Below are 12,657 nucleotides of genomic sequence, written 5' to 3'. Positions count from 1 at the left end.
ATTACCATACAGTTCTCTTTTAAATATAATCATAAATATAATTATAAATATATATCATACTTTTTCCCCTCAATGTCTCTTAGGTTCCCTCTTAAGGAAAGTGATACTTTCAGATATACAGAAAAGTATGAAAGAAAGTGTTGGCTTCAAGATTCAGTTAAGGTTTTAGCATTATTAGATTATTTTTTTATTAAAACCTTCTGGGGCGTCTAGGTGGCATAGTGGGGCGGCTAGGTGGTGTAGTGGATGAAACACTGGCCTTGGAGTCAGGAGTACCTGGGTTCAAATCCGGTCTCAGGTACTTATTACTTAACTGTGTGGCCTTGGGCAAGCCACTTAACCCCATTTGCCTTGCAAAAAAAAAAAAAAAAACCTTAAAAAATTTCCTTGAAAGGTTTAACAATCCATTTATTCAGCATTTTTGAAAACTTTCTGTGTTCTTGTCTTTATGATAAAAGCAGTTTAGTTATACTTGCCTCCATGAAGTTAATTTAGTCAGAAGCAAGTCTTTGAAGTCATTCATTGAATAAATATTTATTGAGAATACTTTTTATTCAAAACCTTTTGACTTACAGACAGTGTGACTGAGGAATAGGTTTCTCCCCTCTGAGAATTTAAAATATAGTAAATGCCATAATTGGAAACATAATGTATTGCTTGAATAATTATATATATATATATATATATATATATATATTATAAGAATATAAGGTAATGTATTAAACTGATGTGAGAGTTATTTCTGATGTATCTAAAGTATGGGAAAAGTATTAGCTTTGTTCCTGCCCAAGCCCAGAAGGTATAACTAGGAGCAAAAGGTATGAACTGCAATGGGGTAATCCTAGACTTTGTCAGAGGACACTTATCAGACATATAGAGTTGTGTGTGATATGGATCTTCTAAGGAAGTGAGGTTTCCCTCCACCCCACACCCAGCCACCCAAGATTTTCAGGCAAAGCTGGTCATTCACTTACTGAGTAAGTAAAATGCTTTTCAAACCTTCAAGTATTCTAGAGATGCTAACTTTCATTTTCCTATGATGCAAATGATAAAGTTGGATTGCAGTTAAGCAATAAGAACAATGATCAGGATTGCAAAGAGTTTATGAAGAAATGATATTTTAGAACTTATTCTTATTATCTAGGCAAAACATGATGAAATCTAGAACTATTGTGATAATAGTGGTTTCCAACTTTCCTCTGAAATCTTCCCCCTCATTTCATGTGATCTGAGAAATGAGATAAAGAGTATTAGAAACGATAATTGCTCCAACCCAAGTCTTTGATTTTGAATACTATCCCTTTCAACACAAATGGATGGTTTTCTTAAATGAGTAGGTCTGAGCAGAGTCATCATCATACATCAACAACAGCTAGAATAAGTCAATTCTGTGCCATTTTTTAATATCTCTACAATGAAGATTGCTCAGTCATGTAAGTAGTGTCTGAATCTTTGTGACCCCATTTAAAGTTTTTCTGATAAACATCCTGGAGTGGTTTGCCATTCTCTTTTACAGTTAATTTTACAGAAATGGAACTGATGCAAAAAAGGTATCATGCTCAGGATCATACAACTAATAAATGCCTGAGAACAGATTTGAATTCAGGTGAGTCTTCCTGACCATAGGCTATATATATTCTATCCACTATACTATCCAGATGCCCTTAAGGGGGTTTAGGATACTTGAAGAAGGAAGGCATCATTCTAAAAGATTTTGGTACTCTAAAAGAGTTTGGAAGTCCAAACTTTGTCCATAAAATTTATCTAGTATATTTGATGGAATACCTTCTTGGGTTTAATGGATTCTGTGTAAAATTCTTTTTCTCAAGATGAAGCAGTCATTAAATTTGTCTCAACCATAGTCTACTGCAAAGGGCAGCTTGATTCTTCCAATGAATTTCTAGAATTAGAGTCAGGAAGTTCCAGGTACAAATCTTTCCAGATGATACTTTACAGATGTGTGTTCTTCATTCTATCTTATTTTTTCTTCATTTACATGTAAAAACACATTTAACATTTACTTTTAAAACTTTGCTTTAAAATTCTCTCCCTGCCAACCCACCCTCTCTTCATTTATAAAACAAGTTATTTGATATTGGTTTAAAATTTGTCATGCAATTGGGGCGGCTAGGTGGCGTAGTGGATAAAGCACCGGCCCTGGAGTCAGGAGTACCTGGGTTCAAATCCGGTCTCAGACACTTAATAATTACCTAGCTGTGTGGCCTTGGGCAAGCCACTTAACCCCATTTGCCTTGCAAAAAAAACCTAAAAAAAATAAAATTTGTCATGCAAAACAATAGCCATATTGTGAAAGGAAGCATAGGTCCCCCTACCCTCAAAAAAGAAAGCTCAAGAAAAAAAACAAATAAAAATATGTTTAAATCTGTATTCAGATACTATTAGCTCTTCATCTGGGGATGAATAACATTTTTTCATATTTCCTCAGAGTTGTCTTGGGACACACTTTTGCTAAATCATTCTCACTTGATCATCCTCCAATATTGATGTTAATTTGTATTCATCATTTACCATTTCATCCATTCATGTAAGCCTATCCAGGTTTTGTGGAGTATATCCTATTCTTCATTTTTACATAGGATTCAATCATAATCACATTCAACAATTTTCTCAGTCACTCACCAACTAATTGGAATTCTCTCAAATTCCAGTTCCATGCCACTAGAAAAGGGCTGCTATGAATTCATATTTAGATATCTATATATACATATCTTTATGTACATATGTATATGTGTGTATGGACTTGTATCTCTACATCTCCTCTGACATTTGAAATTTTTCCCTTTCTGTCCTAAAAGCCAGTCTAATAAGCCTAATGTAATAACTCAGAATTTTCTACTTTGTATTTCTCTAAATAGTGAATTAGCATATTTTTAAATAAAATCAAGTATAGCATTAAAAACCTTATCAAAAACCTGTTCATATATTTTGATCACTTATAAGTTTGGAAATGACTCATATTTCTTTAATTTGACTCAGTTTTCTAATGTTGAAAATGAGACCTTTATCTGAGAAACTTGGTTCAATACTTTTTTCTCTCACAGTTAATAATGCTAATGGCATTTCCTTCCATCATATTTCCTCCACCACCATTTATTCTACTCTCTCCCTCTCTCTCTCTCTCTCTCTCTCTCTCTCTCTCTCTCTCTCTCTCTCTCTCTCTCTCTCTCTCTTCACCCTGTCTCTCCTCAAAGGTGCTTTACTTTGCTTTACTTCTGAGTAATCCATCCTGCCATCTCCTTTCACTTCTATTACCCTGCCCCTTTTTACCATCCCCTTGTCTTTTTACTTTTGTATTGTGTATGATAGATTTCTACACACAATTATGTATGTTATTCCTTCTCTGAATCAATTCTGATGAGATTAAGACTCACTCATCCCCTCTCATGTCCCCCCCTTCCATTCCACTGCAAAAACTTTTTCTTGCCTCTTTTATGTGAAGCAACTTGCCCCATTCTACCTGTCTCTTTCCCTTTCATTTGATACATTCCTTTCTCACTATTAACCCCATCTTTTTAAATGTATTATCCCTTCATATTCAATTCCCATCTTAACTCTGTCTATATATGCTTCTTCTAACTACCCTAGTAAATGACAGTTTTATATGAATTACCACTATTAACTTCCCATGCAGGAATATAGAGTTCATCATCATTAAGGCCCTCCTGATTTGTCTTTCTTATTTACATTTTTATGCTTCACTTGAATCTCCTATTTGCAGTTTAAATTTTATGTTTAGCTCTAGGAAAGTTCAAAATTCCCCTATTTCATTGGAGGTCTATGTTTCCCCTGAAAATGTTTTTCAAGGTATAATTGGTTATAATTCAAACTCTTTTGGCTTCCAGAATATCTATTCCAAACCCAAGGATCTCTTAATGTAGAAGCTTCTACATCTATGGCTCCACAATAATTTGATTTTCTTTTCTGGCTGCTTGAAGTATTTTCTCCTTAAACTAGGAACTCTTTCATTTGGCCATTATATTCCTGTATATTTTGATTTGAGATATGTTTCAGGGGGTTGTCAGTGATGTTTTCATTTTCTATTTTACCCTCTGATTCTAGAATAACAGGGTAATTATCCTTTGATGATCTCTTAAAAGGTGATGACTAGACTCTTTTTACTGATTATGGCTTTCAGTTAGACCAATAACTTTTAAATTAACTCTTCTCTATTTTCCAGACCAGTTGCATTTTTTTTTCAAGAGATATTTTACATTGTCTTCTAGTTTTTTCATTCCGTTGATTTGTTTTGTTATCTATTGACTTCTCACAAAGGGATCACCTTCTTTTTGTTAATTTTCATTTATTAATGGAATTATTTTCTTCAAAGAACTTTTGTATCTCCTTTTCAATTTGACTAATTCTGCTTTTCTCCTCATGGGCTTTTTGTATCTCTTTTTCGATTTGGACCAGTCTAATTTTTAAAATATTATATTCTTCATTAATTTTTATATCTCCATCACCAAGTTGCCCACTCAGTTTTCAAGATTTTCCTGCTGCACTCTCATTTCTCTTCCCCATTTTTCCTCTACCTCCCTTATTAAATTTTCAAAGTACTTTTTGAATTCTTCCATGGTCTAAGACTAATTCATATTTTTCTTGGTGACTTTGGATCTAAGAGCTTTTTCTTTGTTATCCTTTTCCTGAGTGTATTTTAATCTTCCCTATCAACAAACACTTTCTATTTTCAGATTTTTTTCTCTTTTCTTTGCACATTTTCAAAACCTAGGGGTTGCTTTTAACCCTGTTAAGGTGGGGCTCTGCTTCCAGGGTAGACGTCACTCTGTCTCAAACGTTTGGACTTTTTTTTGCAGCTAATTTCAGAGATACTTCTAGGAACCTGCAATTTTTCAGTTCTTTCAAGATGGTATGATCTACAAAGAGGTTTTTCTTCAGTCCTGACCTGTGTTCTAGTCTATGGGTAATTACAAGCACTTCTTTCTCCCCTAGAACTGTGAGGAGGATCTCCCACTTCCCTGAGTCAATAAACTCAGTTGTGTTGCTGTTCCTCCTTTTCCTGGGACTGCAATCCAGGACTGCAAACTAGATCAGCGTATGAGTAAAGTAGCAGAGTCCTGCCTCACCAATAACTAAGACATGCCTATATCTCCTTTTGATTCCGTACCATGAGTAGGCAAAGAAAACTCAGGAATCAACTACTTCTGCAAATTTTGTGGTTTCAGGAGCGACTAGGTGGTGCAGTGGATAGAGCACCAGCCCTGGAGTCAGGAGGACCTGAGTTCAAATGCGACCTCAGACACTTAATAATTACCTAGCTGTGTGGCCTTGGGCAAGGTACTTAATCCCATTGCCTTGGGAAAAAAAAACTTTAAAAAACAAAAACCAAAAAAAAATTGTGATTTCCATGGGCTATTATTCCTGGTCCACTGGAGCATTCTAGCTTCTGCATCACCTGTCACCATAAATTCATGATTGATTCTAAAAGATAGTGAAGAGACAATAACTTACAACTTTGAACTAAGGACAAAAAGCAAAGTCAATTACATTGACAAAATACTTCTAAGTTTATAACTTAAATTTGTATCCATCATACATGATTTACATGTTTTTAAATTGCCTTTGGGTTGTATTTCTCTGAGTCAGAGTCCAAACAATAAGCAAGTGATATTGAAATGGGATATAGTGTTGGCCAATAAATAAGAGCCAGAATGATTTGGGACTTGTTAATGCTATGATATCTTGCCAGTAGTACCATTATTCTTAAATTACAGATAAAAATTCCTGGACTCATAGAATTATATATACTAGACACAGTCAGGAAGGTTTGAATCAAACCTTGCCTCAGATACTTAATAGTTTTGTACCAAAAGAAAACAGTTAATACTTTTCAGACACACACTTTCAAAATTAGTAAGATGAAGGCATTTGATTAATCACCTGGAAGAAACCTCTTGTTTCTTATATGATCCCATTAATCTGTATATGCAATCACTCAGTTAATACAAACAAATAAGACTTGTGCATAGGTCTTTTGAATCCAATACCAATGTTCTTAAAATTTCATGACAAACTTGCCTTTGTGCAGTAACTATAATTTTACAGTTACAAAATTCCTAAGAAAATGGAACAGTAAAGTTAACTTCAGAGAAAACTGTTCTCTTAAATGTGTCTAAAGATCTCTAATCAGTGAAAGACCTAGCTTTAAACTGTCAAGGTTTCCTAATGCATCCAGGGTCATATTGACTTTTCCTGATCGATATCTGACCGCTGGAGTCAGATGGCTATGGGGGAGAAACTGAGTCTAGGAACTCTATTGTATTCCCTACTTAAATCCAATTCACATGCATGTCATGACATATCTTCCTGTTGTCATATTTGTCTTGGAGAAAGAAGGTCAAACAACAGCCTTTGTGAGTTACAGGGGTTGTCCCACACTGCTGGCAAGTTGGGCTATACAACTCCTTTTTTGTCTTCTTTTCTTTCTTCTTTCCTTCTTTCCTTCCTTCCTTCCTTCATTTCCTTCCCTCCTTCCTTTCTTCCTGTTTGATAATCAAACTATGGGTCACAAGCTGAGCCCACTTGGTCATTGTTTGGGCCCTGATTGCTTCATAGTGAATGCAAATAGCAATTACTTCTGTTTGAGCCAGAAAGCCTATGGGCCTTCACAAACAATTTTTTTAACTATGTAAAAAAGGATCTTCTTACTTCTTTTCTTTCTTACCAGTTTTAATTACTGAGCAATCCCAAGGGTCTTTACCTACCAACTTATTTTTATTTTTTTAGAAGTCTACATTCTTAACCTGTTTGCTTCAACTATCTCTTGCCTAACCTCAATCACTGAATGAACAGAATCTTGGTCAAACTTGACCTGAGAAATTTAGATTTAAAAGGTAAAGGTCTCCTACTGCATCAGGACCATCCCCATACTTCCTAATCCATATCTGACTCCTGGACTCAGGTGACTATAGAGGAGAAATTGAGGCTGGTGATTTTTCATAGCATCCCCTACTTAAATACCATTTACTTGCATGTCTTGGAGTTACCATTCTGATGTTATGGCCATCTTCAAAAATGAAGGAAAAACAGCAACATCAAGGATCATCAATTTGGTAAGGAAAAGTTCTTTATAATAAGGGTTTAAGCAAAATTAAATAATAGAAGACAAATAAAGAAATTTTTTACTAAGAATTTAATGAACATTAGGCATGCATACTTGCCAGCATCATGATGTAAATTCCTTAAGGTTAGAGACAGTTTTTTTGTTGTATGTGGTTTCCCAATGCACTGGCCAATACATGGAATAAAGTAGGTATTTAATAAAAATACACAAAGATAGTAAGAGACACAATTAGGATTTGATCTCAAGTTCTGTTACTCCAAGTTCAGTGATTTTTCCCATTGTGGCATACATATGAAATTAATAAATAAAACTAAAATCTTTAGCCCTTTTTTGAGTCTTAAGATTTAAAGGCGAATATTGGATTGGAAGAAATGGTCACTTCTAGCTCATCTAACTCTAGATGAAAGGTCTTATAATCCTATGACTCTATAATCATCTCCAAAGATAAATTTACCCCTTAAAGGTGATGATCAAATGGACCAAAAAAGGAAAAAGGACTACTTTCAACACCTAAATCTTTCCAAATAAGGATGATTTCCTACTATTGATCTCAATGGACACAACTGAAATTGATATGTTTCCATAACCTTTTGAGTGGAAATATCAATAGATGAAGAAAAATGGAAATCTAGACATCAAGAAAAGATAAAAGAAAGGATATAAAGAGCAAAGAGAAGATAAGAAATAAATGCATATAGAAAGCATTCAATACTTAAAAAGTTGAGTCAAAAGAATCTTTGATATGAATTTTCTCACCAATTTCTTATTTGAAATTGTTTACTTTGGATAAATATTTGAATAGACTGTTATTTGACTAGACTGTTGAGATGGGTTTAAAAGAATATGATATTTTAATCCATAATCCTGATATATTCTATTACCCCTTTTTATTAATTGGCAGCAGTCAATTGTGAACCCAGAATCTCACAACAGGGTGTGTATGTGGGGAAAAGGCATGCATATTGTCATTTTCCACATATTTTCATGTGAAAAAATAAACCATCCTGATGCTATGAAATAAAATTAATTACTTATAAGCCTGAGGGTGAGAGTTGCTCCAGGGAACATGTCCCACACGTCAGAGAACTAGATATAAATACTCATTTTTAGTTCAAGTGGTTTATAATATCAAGGAGAGAATTGTCCCCATGTAAGTTCTGAAAATGAGATTTTGAAGTGTTCTAAAATCATTGTGTATTTTCATGACATGTGCAAAAATTGTTAAGGGCAGACAAAACTGTAGTGGTGGTGATGAACTGGGCATCATATTCAAGAGTCATTCTATTGCTTGACCACTGAAAAGTCATGAGTTCTAGCTTATTCTCCTAGCCATGAGAATTGTTTTCTTCTGAATTAACTTAGATCATTCGTATCAAAGGCCCTAATGAAGTAGTTGGATAGGGTAAGGTAAGTATTAAAATCAGTGGATGTGGAGAAGATTAAAGTTGACATACCTTTGGGAGTACGAATGGTTATCCATGGATTAATAGAGTCTAGTCTTATCCCAAGTGGAGAAAATCAAAAAATCAAAGACATAAAAAATAATCTGTCTTTGTAAAAGTCTAGTTATTTTTTTTATTATTGTTTGTTTGTTTGGTATTTAGAATTATGCTGAGACCTTACAAATTTGTAACCAGATTTTAGGTTTGACGACACAAGCCTTATGTCCTTAAACCTGGGCGATCTTTCAGCATCATTATTTCTATAGACAGGGATAAATGGAATGCCTTTCTTAAATCAGTTTATAGATAACAGTCTTGCTGGAAGAATTCTTTTCATGTCCAGATTGATACAAGATGGTCTGAAGATGGCTCTTCTGCATGAGTTGGCAGTAGTTCATATTATGCTCCAAGTTTAAATGGCTAATGGTCAAAGAATCCATAAGTTAAAAATTAGACTGAAGCATCTATTTTATGTTCAATATATAAAAGAGAATACCAGGAAATGTAAGCCCCAGTCTGTTATATCTGAGATGCTGATAGTCTATTTAAGGAATGAAACTATACATGCATTAGTTTCAATAGGTAACCGGCCTTATGAAGTTAATATGTCTGAAATTTATATCTTATTTATCTTAAAATGGAACAGATTGGAAAAGTTGACCATTAAGATACAGAGATAAGGAAACATAGATATAAACACGCACATGTTATATCTATGCACACACATTATATGTATAATGTATATATTTGCACATATGCATACACATTCATATGCCTACATCCTTCAGTTTCTTTTGAACTTTAACTTCCTAGTTTTAACAGGGTTAATTTAACCTTGTAGTTTTGGCATTCCTTCTATTTTCTTAGCATTCAAATCCAAAGGATTATGAGTATGAGCTCTAATATTCCATGCATGATATTCTAGGACTCTCATTTCACTTTAATTTTTTTTTATTTCAATTCATAGAATAAAACAAGTATTTTCACAGCATTGTACAATAAAAAGATGTATATATCTTAAAATATAAATCTTTTTTATATAACATCACCTCTATTTATATTCTATGTACAGAAGTACCATTCTGTTCTAAGTTTATATATTTTAAATTCTAAGGATCCTTCTGGAAGCTATCATGTGATTTTCTATGTTATAAGATACCTTTCAATTTTGTCTTATCTGTCAGGTGCCTTCTATCTTTAATCCATACAAAAACAGGAAATGTTGATTTGATAAAGTGATCCCTCACTAAAGTCACACTGTTACTTCACAGAGGTAAAGAGGTTATGATAAATATTATAGTCTATATCAGTAGAGTGTAATCTCTTTGAATCTTGGTGCAAATTCTTCCATTTTGGTATTAATTGTTATTCTATTTAATCAGCAACCATCTCTGAGTGTGGAAAGTCTTCAGCAGTTTGACTGCAGGGATAGAAAATTCACTGACTACTGAATTGTAGATGTGATCTGTGTTAGTACAAAATGTAAATAAATCAATAAAATCATAGATCTTTGAAATATAATTAAGGCATATTATTCACCAAAAATAATAAGTTTAGGACAACATAATTTATTATAAAAAGAAAAGTAAAGTGAGAAATTTTGCTGAGTTAAAGGGAACCGTGTCATCTGTACTTGATTAATTTGATTTCCAAATTTTTCATTGAAGAAATAGAGCTCTTTTTAAATTAACTGATCTGATTTTTAATCTTTATTACCAAAAAATCTTAGATGTCAAATGAAAGACTAAGAGTATGTCAGTGGTTTTTCTGATGGCAATCCTTTCAATTAGGGATAATTATATTCAGTCACTCTGATCTTCTGATCTAAGTATACAAAGACTTTCCCTAGACAACACTTTGTGGGTAGGCACTGAAAGAGTCATTATCTCCATTTGGTAGATGAGAAAATAGAGGAAAAGAAGTGAAATGATATGACCACTGACTGGGCAGAAATCCAATTCCAGAACTTCTGATACCCTATCATTAGGACTTTTTTTCATTGAACCACCAAGAAAAACTGATAAATTTATACAACTGGGTTTCTCAAAGAAAATTCATCAAGATTCATTTTTAAATTTAATCTACATGGAAATTAACTATCAATTCCTTGAAATAACTTATTAATAAAGTAATAAAAATCCTAATTTGTGATATATATTGAAATTTTAAATAAAAACACTCAAATTGAAAATTTCACAGATTTAACAATCACGTCCAACCTGGCTTCAGCATACTAATGATGCTTCCCTTCTTTGGTCAACATAATTTCCATCCCATCTTTAACTTTCTCTTCCAGACTCTAAGTATGCCCTGGTTGGCCTTACTTCCCTGTTGTGATAACCAAGAAATGTCCTCAAATTGTAGATGTTTATACAACGATCTTAGTATTATTTTTGCATCAAATGTTGTACTCAAACAAATTCAATTCAATTTGTTTTAATTCAACAAATATATTTTTTATGTCAGGAACTTTACTAAGCAAAGAAGGTATAACATCCATGAATAAAATAGCTGCTATCCTCAGAGAACTGGAATATTTGGGGGGGGGGGGGTAGCTAATCTCCTTGCAAAGTACTCCTTTATGCTGACCTTATGAAGAAATCCATCAAGGGTTAAGTTCTCAATGGATTAGTTTCCATCGATCAATTATTCAGTAATTCAAGAGTGCTTTGATAAACACATGACAAATAAATATTTATGCAAGATACAAATAACAATCCCTTCACTATTGGAGCTTGTGTTTTACACAAGGTATTCAACATATAGAATACTAATGTATGGTGCTTTAATGATTATGAAGCAGTTTATAAAATCTCATTTTCAGCGAAATAAATATCTCATAACAATCCTTTAAAGTAAGCACTATAATTATCTTCATTCTACAGATAAGGAAACAAAGGCAAATAAAGTAAGCAACTTTCATTAGAATCAAACAGCTAGTAAAGTGTCTGAAGTAATAATTTGAATCAAGCTCTTCCTTGAGTCGAAGGATACCACCCTATCCATAAAGCTATACTCTTTTGAAGATCCATAAGATTTCTGGTTTTTTTTCCCTAAATAAGTGATTTGATTCACCTAAATGTCTATTAGGAAGTATAACAAAAGTAAAAGAGAACCAGAAGTTCTGGTGTCAAATGCTGCTTCTGTAAAATACTAGCTATACGACATAGAAAATAATTTATCCTGTCTATGAAACTCCCTAGGGCAGAGAAAGTACCAACCTGCATCCTCTATGTGTCTATTACCTGTCTAATGTCACATGGTAAAGGCAAGAATCACTGTGCAAATTCAGTTGTCTATACTCTAAAAACCAAAGTATTTTTCATTATGTTGTACTCAATGTATATTTATGCAATCTCAGCCTTTATAAAGCTACACATATTCCAGTTGCATAGCAATGATAGAAATTTCAGTTTTGTCTAGTTTAATACATAAAACTTACTTATAGATCTTCATCCTGGTTTCTTAAATTCCACTACCTCCAACTGCTTGTTAATCATAAGAATTTAAATAGTAATTTAATGTTTTCAAAATGCTTTAAAAATATTTTTCTCATTTTATCTTCACAGCATCTCTGGGAGGTGGATTTTTTTGCATATTTTAAAGATGAGGAAAGTGAGAGGGGCACAAAACTACTAAGTGTTTGTGGTTCATTGGGACCAGGTTTTCCTGACACCATATTCAGCATTCTATCCACTCTGCCACCTAGATACCTTGATCTTATTTTTATTGTTTTCAGGGAACATTTGAATTCCTCCAGAGAAATTTGCCAGGAACATACTACGTCATAATTGATTTGTATATTGTCTGTTCAAACTCCAATTATCATAATTTGGAGGGCTCGATGAAGCAAGGTGAACAGAGAATTGTGTTTGAGTCAACTGGGTTGAAATTCTACCTCTTACTCAAGATTAACTTAATAACAATTGATAAATGATTTGAATCATATAGAACCCAGTTTCCTTATCCTTAAATCCATAACAATAGTGTACCAGCTTAACAAAATTGTTGAAAGAATCAACAGGGAAGGGACAGCTAGGTGGTGCAGTGGATAGAGCACCGGCCCTGGAGTCAGGAGCCCTTGAGTTCAAATCTGGCCTCAGACACTTAATAGTT

This window comes from Macrotis lagotis, chromosome 3, assembly GCF_037893015.1.
Source record: "Macrotis lagotis isolate mMagLag1 chromosome 3, bilby.v1.9.chrom.fasta, whole genome shotgun sequence".
In the NCBI taxonomy this organism is placed as follows: Eukaryota; Metazoa; Chordata; class Mammalia; order Peramelemorphia; family Peramelidae; genus Macrotis; species Macrotis lagotis.
This window is presented reverse-complemented; position numbering follows the sequence as displayed.